Raw genomic sequence first — 13274 nt, 5'->3', positions numbered from 1 at the left:
ATATATGGAGTTTTTTTACGATAGAATGACTTTGACAATATTTCTAAGAAGAAAGATAAAATGTGGTGGTACAAACACCTTTGTGTTGCCAAATAAGTATAACTAGTATTTGTCACCGGAAGTCGCGTTGTTTTAGGGAAAACGACGCGAAGGTAAAGGCTTTGCAATCTTGAAGAATAGTATATTCTGACGAGCTGGGGGACATATTGAAGCACTACATGCAGAATCGGTCTAAAACCAGCTGAACATTTAAAAAAGTAAAGTAAAAAACAAATTCTGAAAAGACAAGACATCATGAGAATAAATATTTGAATTAAACAAGGTACAGGTTGAAACTGTTCGACCTTATTTTACAGTCATCTTCAGACGGAATGAAGATGGCTTTGAAATTAAGTCGTAAATTTTTAGTTTCAACTTGTGTCTTGTTTGATTCAAATATTCGTGATCTTGTCATTTCGGAATTTGTTTTAACTTCACTTGAAAGTAGCAATTATGCGCCGTTTTTATACGCACGACTCGGACACGCGTCGAAAGATTTGGATGCTTCAAAATTGTTATCATTTCACATCTAAGTCAACAAATACAGTAATTTATGCGAAAAACTAAGTTCTTTCAATGGATCACTTGCATAACAGACTGACTTATAATCTAGGTATAACATGTTACTTAGAGCGTACTAAAACTAGTATATATATTCCTGTAACTGCCAAGTTTGCCTGCAGATCGTCACCTAGTACGGAAAATATGGCCATGCGAATGAGGCAATTTTTCTACACTTTTGTAGTACGAGCGGAAGTGTGTAATTAATTTAATTAAATTCTTTCGCCCATAATACAAAAGGTACACAAAATTTGCCAAATTCACTTCGCTATATCTTCGATACTTTAAAATATCTCGCAGCCAAACTTGGCAGTTTTACTAAGTTTAGTATGCTCTTTTCGGAAATTTCCTTTTTGTTGCCTGAATCAAAAGTTGGTCTATTATGGAAGAGGTCCATTTATTCACTTTTTTTCAAAGATAACATCTAGGGAATTGGACTTTTACGTGCGTGTACGTGCGTATGAAATACGCGCAAGAGGAATTATCGCGGTTATTCATATGCTAATCTTTTAATATTCCAAGAATTGTCATACAATCATTTTTGCTATCGTTTGTCCTTTAACACAGGTGCAATATTATTCAGTCAAAACGCCGATGTAACGTATACGTGCTATACTCCTTAGTCCACTGATATTCTACGACATTAAACTAAAATTAAAAATGACTAACAGCACAATTCCTGTTTCAGTTGCCAGCAATGCTTTAATATTTTCAGTTGCTTTCAAATTTATCGCGATGATTATTGGGGTATTGGGAAATGTCACAGTTATAATATACACAATTTTGTTGTGTAAAGAAAAGATAGCGACATCTTACTTGATAGCAAACTTGGCATTAGTGGATTTTCTCGTGTGTTTAACATTTTATCCACTATAGATCATGGAGTTTATTCAGACTATATTAAACATTGAGAGTGATCAGGACTTGTTTTGTAAGTTAAGTCGTTCTACTATCATGTCTTTGCTGTTTGCTTTAGTGGCTACAATTCTCGCAATTACTGTTGATCGTTATTTATATATCGTAAAACTTCTGAAATATCCTCTGATTGTGACACGTCGACGAGTGTTCCTGGTTATTTCTGGAATCTGGATAACTGCTTGTTGTGGTGCGCTGTATTTTATGTTCACCATTGGAGCTCTGACAATAGTCCAAGGTCTGCGACGCAACTGACAGCATTTATTACTCTGCACAAGTTTTTTCTTTACTCTTCTTACTTTAATTTTTCTTCTGAATTTTCGGATTTTAAGTGTTTCTCGAAAACAACGCCGAAGAATCTTTGAAGAATCCATGGTCGCAGGCATAAACAACCACAATGAACATTTAGGCAGTATGAGAGTTGTATTTGGTCTATTTCAGGCATTTACCGAAGCGAAAACATTTTCTATTGTTATTACAGTGTTGGCGATCTGTTGCTTTTTACCAACAGTTATCGGGAGTTATATACTACTTTTGTAGTGATTCCTGCCAACAGGTTTGGTTCGTTGTTTTTCAGTTGGAGTTATATGGCATAAACTCGATCGTGAATGCTTTCATCTACGGAATGAGGCATATCAAATACAGAAAAGCTTATGGACAAATTATTTTTAAAATTGTAGACTGTAATTGTTGTTGCTAGTGTAATGAGAATTTAATTCTATTGTGCATGTATCATACATAATTCTTCATAATATTGTGACGTTGCGTAATATCGACGAGGGTCGGGCCAAAGACACATTTATGCTAGCAAACATCAACTCTATTGTTATAATAAATTGTTATTTTAGCCAAAGTTCCATTTTTGTGTCATAGCTAAGCCACTTATTAGCCGAACTAAGGCTCTTTTGGTTAGTGCATGGACGGGTAGACGGATGAACGGACGGATAGATGCATGGATATCAGGACGGGCGGACAAACAATTAAACCGTTTTTATAGAACACTTGGTCTTGCTAAATGAAGTACAGGATTCTTGTCTTGCTTATAGAAGAAGATAATTAATTATATCGAGACGTTGTGGGTCGTAGATCCCATCATGATCCTAAAATGTTGTTACTCCCATGGCTAAACTGTAAGATAATAATTCTCATTATTATATACACAAGCGCCAGATATGAGTATGCTGCAATTTCATTGGTTGGTTACTAGACCGATATTAGCTCATATCTGTCTAGTAGAGAAAGTAAGCAAAATGGCGGAAAGATTTGGGGAGTTGAGTGAAATAGAAATCCTATCCTAGTTGATAATAGCACACCAAAATGCACCGAAAGGGCGACAAAGTTTGTGTATATAATAAAGCAGTCATTCTGCTCACTCTCGTCCTATATGGCCGATAGCTCACATACGACTCGAGTTCGGAAAATAACTGTTAAATATATACTGACATACGCGGTCGATATCAGTTAATATCTCTAAGGCGAGTTATGAAGTAGGGGTTGCTGGTCGTTGATTGCATTAAAAAGCTCAAGTGCAAATATTTCTCATAATTTTAAAAGCGTCGAAAATTCTAGTACTTCGAAGGCAGAAATAAAAGATAAAATATTGCTTTAAACGCTCGACGGATTGGTCCTCCTAAATTTGGTTTGTTTAACTAAAAAGCAGCTACTACTCCATGACGGGAGACTTTTCAAATATACTTATAAATATTGAGAGAAAAGTAATAACATGAAACTAAACAACTAAACGACAACGTTACATTTCTAATCCTAACGCACCATTCTAAACTACTCTGTAGTTGTTTCGATAACTAATTGTTTTGATAAGTTGGTTCAATGAACATTTTAAGTATTCGGAAAAGGCTACCAGTTATCGAACATCCTTTGTGCGCTTTGTACTTTTTTGTTTTGATGAAAACCCCGTAATCGAAGCAAATATAGCTATATACTTATACACCAGGTTGTAGATCACTTCATTTTGACGGATGTACGATGTGCTATAGCTTGCCTCATTTATCATTGCAGATGAATTATCGCACAAACTATCTTAACTGTCTGCTTTTAGCTTTCAGTTGGCTAGGTCAAAGCGATCAATCGAACTATTTCATTGAGATTAACATACCCTATGAACAAATATTCAAACTATTAGATCAGGTGAAGATGCAGCTATGATCAGTTGCTCAGTTAATATATGCGTGTTAGTAATAATCCCGTTAAGGTACTTGTGACCGTTATTCATATGCTAATCTCTTACTCCTTCAAATTCCAACAACTTAGAACATATATTATTTGTTGTCATTAAATTTTGTCCTTTAACACAGGTGCAATATTACTCAGTCAAAATGCCGAAGTAACGTATACGTGCTATACTCCCTCTTCCACTGATATTCAACGAGATTAAAACCAAACATGACTAACAGCACACTTCTCGTTTCAGTTGCCAGCAGTATTTTCATCTTTTAATTGTTTTCAAATTTATCGCGATGATTATTGGAGTATTGGGAAATATCACAGTTATTATACACAATTTTGTTGTGTAAAGAAAGACAGCGACATCTTACTTGATAGCAAACTGCATGGCATTAGCGGATCTCCTCGTGTGTTTAACATTTTATCCACTATGGATCATCGAGTTTATTCAGACTATATTAAACATTGAGAGTGATCAGGACTTGTTTTGTAAGTTAACTCGTTCCACCAGTGAGGCTTTAGTTGTTGCCTCAGTTGCTACAGTTCTCGCAATTACTGTTGATCTTTATTTATATATCGTGAAACCTATGAAATATTCTCCGATTGTGACGCGTCGACGAGTGTTCCTGGTTATTTCTGGAATCTGGATAACTGCTTGTTGTGTTTACGCTGTGTTTATGTTAATTTCGGGGTAATGACGATAAAATTAGAAGTTATTGCTACATTTCTTTCAGCATCTATTATCCTATCGCTGCTCCTCTATTCTATTTTCCACTCATTTTAATATTCTTTCTGAATTCCCGAATTTTAAGTGTATCTCGAAAACAACGCAAACGAATCATTGATCAATCCATGGTCGCAGGCATCAATAACCACAACGAACATTCAGGCATTATGAGAGTTGTACTTCGTCTATTTCAGGCGTTTACGGAAGTAAAAACATTTTCTGTTGTTATTACAGTGTTGGCGATCTGTTGCTTTTTAACAACCTTTATCGGGATCGTGTTATTCTACTTTTGTAGTAGTTCCTGCGCACAGGTTTGGTATCTGTTTGTTCACTACGAGCTTTATGGCATAAACTCGATCGTGAATTAATGCTTTCATCTACGGAATGAGGCATATCAAGTACCGAAAAGCTTATGGGCAAATTCTTTTCAAAATTCTAGACTGTAATTGTTGTTGCTAGTATTAGGAAAATATACTCGTATTCTGCATATGTCATACATGATTCAGCGTAATAAATTATTCTGACGTATTTCGACGAGTGTCTTGTTCATTTTCGTATAGTTACTTCGCCTTTCCTAATTTCTATGCGCAACATTAGAATTTTAGTTCGTTTAACAAGCGCCAGCTTTTTTAAAATTTTCATGTATTGATTGCTTTTATTTTTATTTAGAATACCGGACTAAATACACGTCAGTTACCTTTACTTTAATGCGCCCTATAGTGAGCGCCCTACACGTAGTTAGTTATATAAGTAGTTGAATCATGCCTGGGTTATTTTTAGGGTTTTTTTATTAGATTTCATTTAAAAGCCCTTGAGTAATGACTTTGTCTCGGACAACTTGTGTAGACTACTAGCTAGACAAAGATCTCTCCTCAATAACTGCATTAGTCGAGTCAATACTATTGCTACGTAATTTATGTTGTTATTTGAACGTTCTATACCTTTTGTATTAATTAAACTTATGTCGTATTTCAAAAGAGAACTCACCGTTGTATGGGATTGTTTGAAGGGGCAAAAAATGTAATAAACTTTTTAAAAGATTAAAAGAAGCATTAACTAAAAATATCCAACATTCACGCTATAAAAATTTTATATTATTACCAAGGTGTTTACATGCATGCGTTATTATATAAGCCATGCATGCATGCATAAATTATCTTGTCTCTTCGGCAAAGAATTTTGCACAAATAGCTAGCCTTCTGGATTAGGGGATAGCTGAATAATCGTGAAATTTAGCTAGGAAAGTTTGTTTGAACAAGAAGTTTTATCGCAGGGCCTCCAGTTGCGTGGCTGGAACCGTAATTGGGGGGGACAGAGTGTTAATTCATATTATTATACAGTTCTGTTCGACGGATTTCTTAAAGTGCGTCAGTTCCAATCATAAATTGTGTAGTCATGAATGCGTCGGCTTGGGCATAAGCGGAGTTGTCTACTTAGATCAGTTATTATAACAAGTTCGCGGCAAATTTGCATGTTGGAAGGCATGACTTAATCAAGGCTGTCTATTATCTATTGTCCCTACAAGGACGAATTTTCAATTAACACAATTATTGACAATTTCGGTATAGATATATTGAGATGAAATTCGTCTGTAGTAGGTGAAGTCTTCTAAATATTATCTCCAAGTCAATTTTGGCATTTTTAACAAAAAATGTATATTTCTGTAGCTACCACTTCCTCATACGGTTTGGCGAATGATCACGAACCGAATTTCTTTATTTTAATAGAGGGGCTTTAACCTCCCCAAAAATTTCATGACGAATGCCAGAATGGGAGATTGAATATACAAATTACGTTGTGACGAAGTCGTCAAATTAATGCTCCTTATGCTCGCCGGCGTATCAAATGCTAGTAAGATATCCTATATTGTGATACGGATCAAGTGAATGTAAATTGACTTTCTTTGATCTTTCATAGTTGTCTTTAACAGCAGAATATTCGTGGTTGTATATTTTTTATTTCGGACCGCTATTTTGTTTGGAAATTATTTTGAGAATTTGAGAGATGATTTTTCAAATGTAGAAGATATCACTACACGCGCGCTGTGCCGTTTTCAGTTTGTGTTTGCCCATGAAAAACTACGATGAAAGCGGCAACTAGGACTCTGAAATGGCCATTTCCGAAGATCTAGAGCATTGAACTTCCAAAAAAATTCCGCTCGGCGCCAACTATGGTGGTGCCTCGTGAAATTAGCCCCTCCAAAATATATTATGCTCCGCTGCCCCTGATCCATTATAAGTCCAGGCGAAATTTGGACGTTTGAAGGCATCAGTTTATTTACCCATGCCCTGTACAGCTGATTCAGTCAAGGTTGTCAGTATTTTATTTAACTAGGGTGAATTTTCAACAAATACATGTCTTCAAAACTTTACTCTATAAACTATTAATTCACATTCACAAGAGCTTCATGATTCATTATTCATGTTGCAACGAGTAGCGAATAAACTAAACGACTAAACGTCTTATATAGGTTCAGTCGATTAAAGAATATCTGCAACTGATTGTTGCCATGCAATTGAAAAAAAACCTGATGTCTCTATACCACTTCCTCGTGCAGATTCCTCATAGCGAAGATCAATAAAAGCTTTAAGTTTCTGTTCTTTCAAAAGAGCCGGGGATTATTCAGATAAAATTTGTCTGTATGCAAGCAGGTGGAGGAGGTGAAGAAGATGTTCGGCATAATCTTGACGGATAATCCGTGTGTTTGCTTTTATTAATTCAAAGAATATACACATATTTGTCTTGAAAAAATTTAGAACTTCGAGCTTACTCACCCATATATACAAGGACATGAAAAACAGTCAAGTAGAATTATCGCCGTTCGTCATATGCTAATCTTTTAGTATTCCAAAAATTGTCATACAATCGATCATTTTTGTTCTCATTTGTCATTTAACGCAGGTGCAATATTATTCAGTCAAAACGCCGAAGTAACGTATACGCGCTATACTCCCTCTTCCAGTGATATTCTACGACATTAAACTGAAACATGACTAACAGCACAATTCTCGTTCCAGTTGCCAGCAGTGTTCTCATCCCTTCTGTTGCTTTCAAATTTATCGCGATGATTATTGGAGTATTGGGAAATGTTACAGTTATAATATACACAATTTTGTGGTGTAAAGAAAAGACAGCGACATCTTACTTGATAGCAAACTTGGCATTATCGGATCTTCTCGTGTGTTTAACATTTTATCCACTATGGATCATCGAGTTTACTCAGACTTTATTAAACATTGAGAGTGATCAGGACTTGTTTTGTAAGTTAACTCGTTCTACAAGCATGTGTTTGGTGTTTGCTTCAGTGGCTACAATTCTCGCAATTACTGTTGATCGTTATTTATATATCGTGAAACCTCTGAAATATCCTCTTATTGTAACACGACGACGAGTGTTCCTGGTTATTTCTGGAATCTGGTTTACTGCTTTTTGTGTTTGCGCTGTATTTTATGTTCACAATCGGAGTTTTGACAAAAGAATCAGAAGTCTTTGTTACGTACCTGACAGTATCTATTACTCTAAACAAGTTCTTCTCTATATTCCTCTCACTTTTACTTTTCTTCTGAATTTTCGAATTTTGGGTGTTTCTCGAAAGCAAAGCAAACTAATCATTGATGAGTACATGGTCGCTGGCATCACAAACTGCAACGAACAATCTCAAAATAAGAGAGGTGTACTTCGTCTATTCCAGGCGTTTACAGAAGTGAAAACATTTTCTATTGTTATTTTAGTGTTGGCAATCTGTTGCTTTTTACCAGCAATCATCGGGGTCGTGCTTATCCGCTTTTGTAGTGTTTCATGCCAACGGGTTTGGTTCGTGGTTGTTCAATACGAGCTTTATGGAGTAAACTCAATCGTGAATGCTTTCATCTACGGAATGAGGCATTTGAAATACAGAAAAGCTTATGGACAAATTCTTTTCAGAATTCTAGAATGTAATTATTGCTGTTGCTAGTGTTATGAATATTTTCTTGGATTTGTCATAATTCTCCGCAATATTGTTTCGGGTTCACCAGTGTTTCGTTGAATACTTTTATTAAATGAGGAGTTTTGTTCCGTCAATCGAAGTGTGGCTGATGCATGTAACCGATTTCGCTGTTTAAAATAAATTATCTGTTTTAATTGTTTTGATGTCGTTCGTATATCGGGGTAATTATTCCTTAATATCGTTAAAAAAACGGGAAAAGTTTCAATGCATGCGCTGGGCCTCTGAAAGTAGCAATTTGCCTCGGCCAGGTCCAGGTCATAACGGGTTGCCCCGAAATACCTAAAATGGAGAGTAAACTGTGCCCATGAAGAACGTCCACCCTGAAATACTTTCGCAACCCCGTTGAAAGCGCTTTAATTCTCATTATTTCCAAGCATGTAAGCCTTTTCCCCAGGTCCCTTGCTGACTCGACAGCCGATGTATGATATTGAGTTGAGTTCGGGATCCTCATGGACACCGAACGTTGTTCGACAAAGTGATGCCTTTGATATTCAAATTATTGTTGTGACACTTCCCTTGTGCCTAACAGGGCGTAGTTAATTATGCGAAAGCATACAACGTGACGCGTGTGCTATAAAAACAATTTGATAAACGGTTTATTATTATTTCGTTCGTCTCTGCATATTTTCACGAAACACTCTCTGAATCATGTCAGGCCACTGCCGTAATGTGTTGAATCACGTACGTATCAAAATGTGTTACAACAAATACTCGTTGTTCAGTGGTTAGTTGAACCATAGTGTGTTGTCAATAAGTTAAATGACTCATTAATGAAAAGTCGTCCAGTTCCATGCAAATTTCTACACTTTTATTATTTATCGCCAGATTATTTAAAATGACTCCCAAAGGAAGCACAATTTATGTTTTCGTATACCCATGAGTTATTTAATTATGTGCCAAATTTGAATTTGAAACGATTCATTTTTCACTCACCCTGTACAGGGTGTCCCAAAAAATGTCCCCTCTATTGAAATCAAGCCTTTGTTCGAATCTGATTGCCTTAATATTATGATAAACCCAATTGAAAGCAAGACGCTTTATTTGAATGCCTCAACCTAATAAATATGCTATTTACACACTACTGCGTTGATCATGCATTCAAATTCCAACAAAAGCTTCATTTCAATAGCGGGGACTTTTTTTTGGGACACCCTGTACATTGGGAAGCAATTGCTCCTATTTTACTCCAACGAGACGATCAGGTATTTTAATTATCTTCCTATACTTTGTGTAAATACGAAGTTTATCGAACGGGGTTGCAACAACAACATTGGCTAGCAAACCAATTGATAAGCTTTGGTTTATCGTCGAATTATATTTCTAGGAGAGATTTGCTACGTTTGCCTAAAAAGTGTCTTGACAAAAGTGAAGTGCGACAGAGGAAACTATCAATGCTTAATTGCGACCACATAATTGAAATACGAAGTCAAACTTCGTCATCGTAGAAAGCAAAGCAAAGCTGCTTTCTTCGTGGTTCCTACAAAGCTCTCAGGTATTTTACTTCTCGACTAGTCACTTTTCCTTGTATGACAACTCGAACGCTCGCTGTGCATGTTCTCTTGTCAGTCCTAATGCAAAATGCAATCGGCAATTTGTTAGACTCGATGGTATTGAATATGTTAATTTATCTTATTGCTAAATGCATTTATCTTAGGTTGAATATGTTCTTCGACAACCAACAGAGCTTTTCAAGAATGAAGATAGTTTCAGATACCAGCAAGATTACAAACGGCAAGATCCGACGACAAAATTAATATAGAATGTCAATACAAATGATACTGGGAAATGAGGTCACCTGACGTTTCAAATTAAGGGTTCCATTCACGGGAGATTAACAAAATGATAAAGAGGATTACAATAATGTCGGGCAGGATTACATTAGATTTGTCTAAGATTGGATTGGATTAATTAATCTGCACGTCACAGCTCCAAAGACGACGCAATCGACGCCCATTTATTGAACACGGATTAGGAGAGGCAATATTCCAGCGTATCCTTTGAAGTGATAAATACTATAGTTGATATATTGTCTCCGACGAATTCACAAGAACGAAGACGTCGTAAGGTTAGTATTAGGGCTGAACAAACGCAAATATCTCTGTTCCATTTTAACTTTTTCGAGCCTGTGTGCATATACTAGTTCGATTCATAATGTAATGCATGTGTTTCTTTTTGGTATAAATTTTATACCAATGATGTCTGCGTGGCTTCCAATTAGTCGTGAGTGTGGTGAACATGTCAAGGTGGCTGATGTGATTGAGAATATTTCTACGCGTCTGCAAGTCAACAATGACCGATTTCAATACAGAAACAAAGACAAATTTACATCCGGACTATTTCTCATCAGTGAAAATGACTTGTTCACGACAATTACGACTTAATTGGGATCGGGCTTATAAAGTAGAAATTATCGCACCATAAAATAGAAAACGCGTTGTGAATTTAGGGGTTGTGCCGTGCGGACAAAGACTGTATATTTGCGGAGGTTGAACTTATAAATTTGAGTCGCGCGGATATTTAAATTTCGTGATTGGGCCCTGCATGCGGAAATAACATATTCGGATTAAGCGGTTGTGGAAATTTTATTACCATAAGAATAATATAAAACGCGGTGTATATTTAGAAGTTGGGTCCTCCGGACAAGACAATACTTAAATTGCGGAAGTTGATCTTTGTATAGCGTATAAAATATAAAATATAAATTCAATGGAACGTGTATGTAAATTTGGGGGTCGGGCCCTGCGGAAATAACATACATTCGAATTCCGGTTGTCGAAATTTCCATAATTATGTAGTACAAAAATTAGGTTTCAGACCTCATGATTAACGGAGTAACCACGAAACTGAATGTAACCAGATTCGTGTTGGATAATTATATAAAAACATAGATAAATAAAAAACTTTATTATTGTGTCGAAGATATCTAGCCGGTTACAGCAATAAACTACTAACTTAAGGACACTTACTATTAGAATTATATGTTATATCTAATCTAAACACTATGGTAACGGTTACTTCGTTATCCTGTTATACGGATGGGAATGGTTTTTCATTTTCTACAGTTACTCTGCTACAATACATCTCAATTCGGTTTTTCTATACCTTCGCTAAACATTACCAGAAATTTGCGACATGATAATTTGCATTTATACTAATTTGCATTTAACTTTCAGCATAATGGCCTTCAACTTTTACTATTAAATACATATAGTAAATATGCAAAACCTTAAAATGTCGTTGCCCTAGACCTTGCCCACTGTTTGCCGACCTCTGGGTCAATAGAACAGCCGTTTCCCAACGTTTTAATGATCGAATTACTTACCTTAGGTATTTCTACGTTCGGCCAACTGATTGTGAACAAATGTGTATATATAGCCTTCGTATTGTTCAAGTTCCTGATAAGACTGATAATATTTTTTAAAGTGATTGCAGTGAAAATCCGAGCCGTACAGAAAAGTTTATACACAAATACGAAAGACAATATCTTTAACAATTTTTTTTGGTACATTACACGTCAATTCATCAACTACCTGAATCGAAATATTCGAATCAATGTGAGCGATTTTATAAGTTCGTTGACAGAACACGGACAAAACTTTGAGCAATATATTTTTAAATTTGGCAGATTACAGAAATGCCCAAGCAAAAAAATTCGGCCACCAAAACGTTTTTAAACAGCTGCTCGACCGATCTAGAGGTCGGCAAACAGTAGGCAAGGTCTAGGTCAACGGCATTTTTAAGTTTTGTATATTCACTATATATATTTTATAGTAAATGTTGAAGGCCATTATGCTGAAAGTTAAATGCAAATTAGTATACATGCAAATTATCATGTCGCAAATTTCTGGTAATGAAACAGATAGAGAGGTCTGATTCCTATCTTCTGCGCCTAACTTCGACCAAAGGTAAGGACCATAGTATCTTAGCGAGTTCTTACCGTATTTTACAGATTCATTCATTTAATCTCGGCATGAAAGTCTGAATTTCAGAGGTTATAGTTTGTTGGTGATCTTGTGAAAATGTCCGTCTACCAGCTTGCTTTCCGTCTCTAATTATCACATCCACTGCTTTCTCTGTTTCTTTATGGGCGTAATAAGGCTGATGATCATCGGTTTATGCCGATAACCGACTTTCCCGCTCTTCATAAAATAAATCTAACATTAGGTTGCCTTGTCTTTATTCGATAAATCAAGGAGTGTCCCCCATCGTCAGATATGATTATAAGGCCTGTTTACATGGAGCGAGTTATCCTGGTTGGGCGAGGTAAAAAGCGCATCACATCAAAGGCTTAACCTGATCAGTCTTTCATTATAAATTATGCAGTTTTCACCTCGCCTAGCCGGGGTAACTCGCTCCATGTAAACAGTTCGTAAGTTGGTGTGATCATATTGACTTGAGTGCGTGAAAGATCATATCCAATGCTAAGTTTTTTGGAAAATGAATGTAAATACTAAGTGAATAAATAAGGAGAAAACCATTGTTTATTTTTTGATTTTGTTCGTCAATTCTTTTATTTGAATATTGCCTTCTGATCTTAAGGGCTTTCTAGTTAAGAGGGGTTATGAGGGAGATTTTGTGGAGAACCAGTTTAGTAGGATGAAAAATATTAGCAGGATTGATTTATTAGAACGTAAGCAAAGGGCTGAAAGGGGAAACAAAAACACTCTTCTAATTTATTATCATCCGGCTTTACAAAGTCTGTACGGTATCTTTAGGGAATTGCAACAGATGGTATAGGTTGGTCTACCAGTTTTTCTAATATCATGTCGGAACCTCCTATGATTTGTTTTCGTAGAGCAAAAAACTTTAAGGACCATTTAGTGCGATCCAAATTGCCTAGGGAGCAGACTGAAATTGGAG

The 13274-nt window shown here is 36.1% G+C and overlaps 1 long non-coding RNA gene across 1 annotated transcript; it reads left to right on the top strand.

Moving 5' to 3' along the window:
* Positions 1-9565: 9565 nt before the first annotated feature.
* LOC114516615 lies at positions 9566-10114 on the top strand. Its single transcript, XR_003686311.1, has 3 exons — positions 9566-9616; positions 9739-9906; positions 10069-10114. It is a non-coding gene; the product is annotated as an uncharacterized LOC114516615 (long non-coding RNA).
* Positions 10115-13274: the final 3160 nt, after the last annotated feature.

Source organism: Dendronephthya gigantea, unplaced genomic scaffold (assembly GCF_004324835.1).
Source record: "Dendronephthya gigantea isolate DGI-Jeju-01 unplaced genomic scaffold, DenGig_1.0 000006F, whole genome shotgun sequence".
Lineage (NCBI taxonomy): Eukaryota > Metazoa > Cnidaria > Anthozoa > Malacalcyonacea > Nephtheidae > Dendronephthya > Dendronephthya gigantea.
Note: the sequence above shows the minus strand (reverse complement) of the source record. Positions and strands in the feature narration are given on the sequence as shown.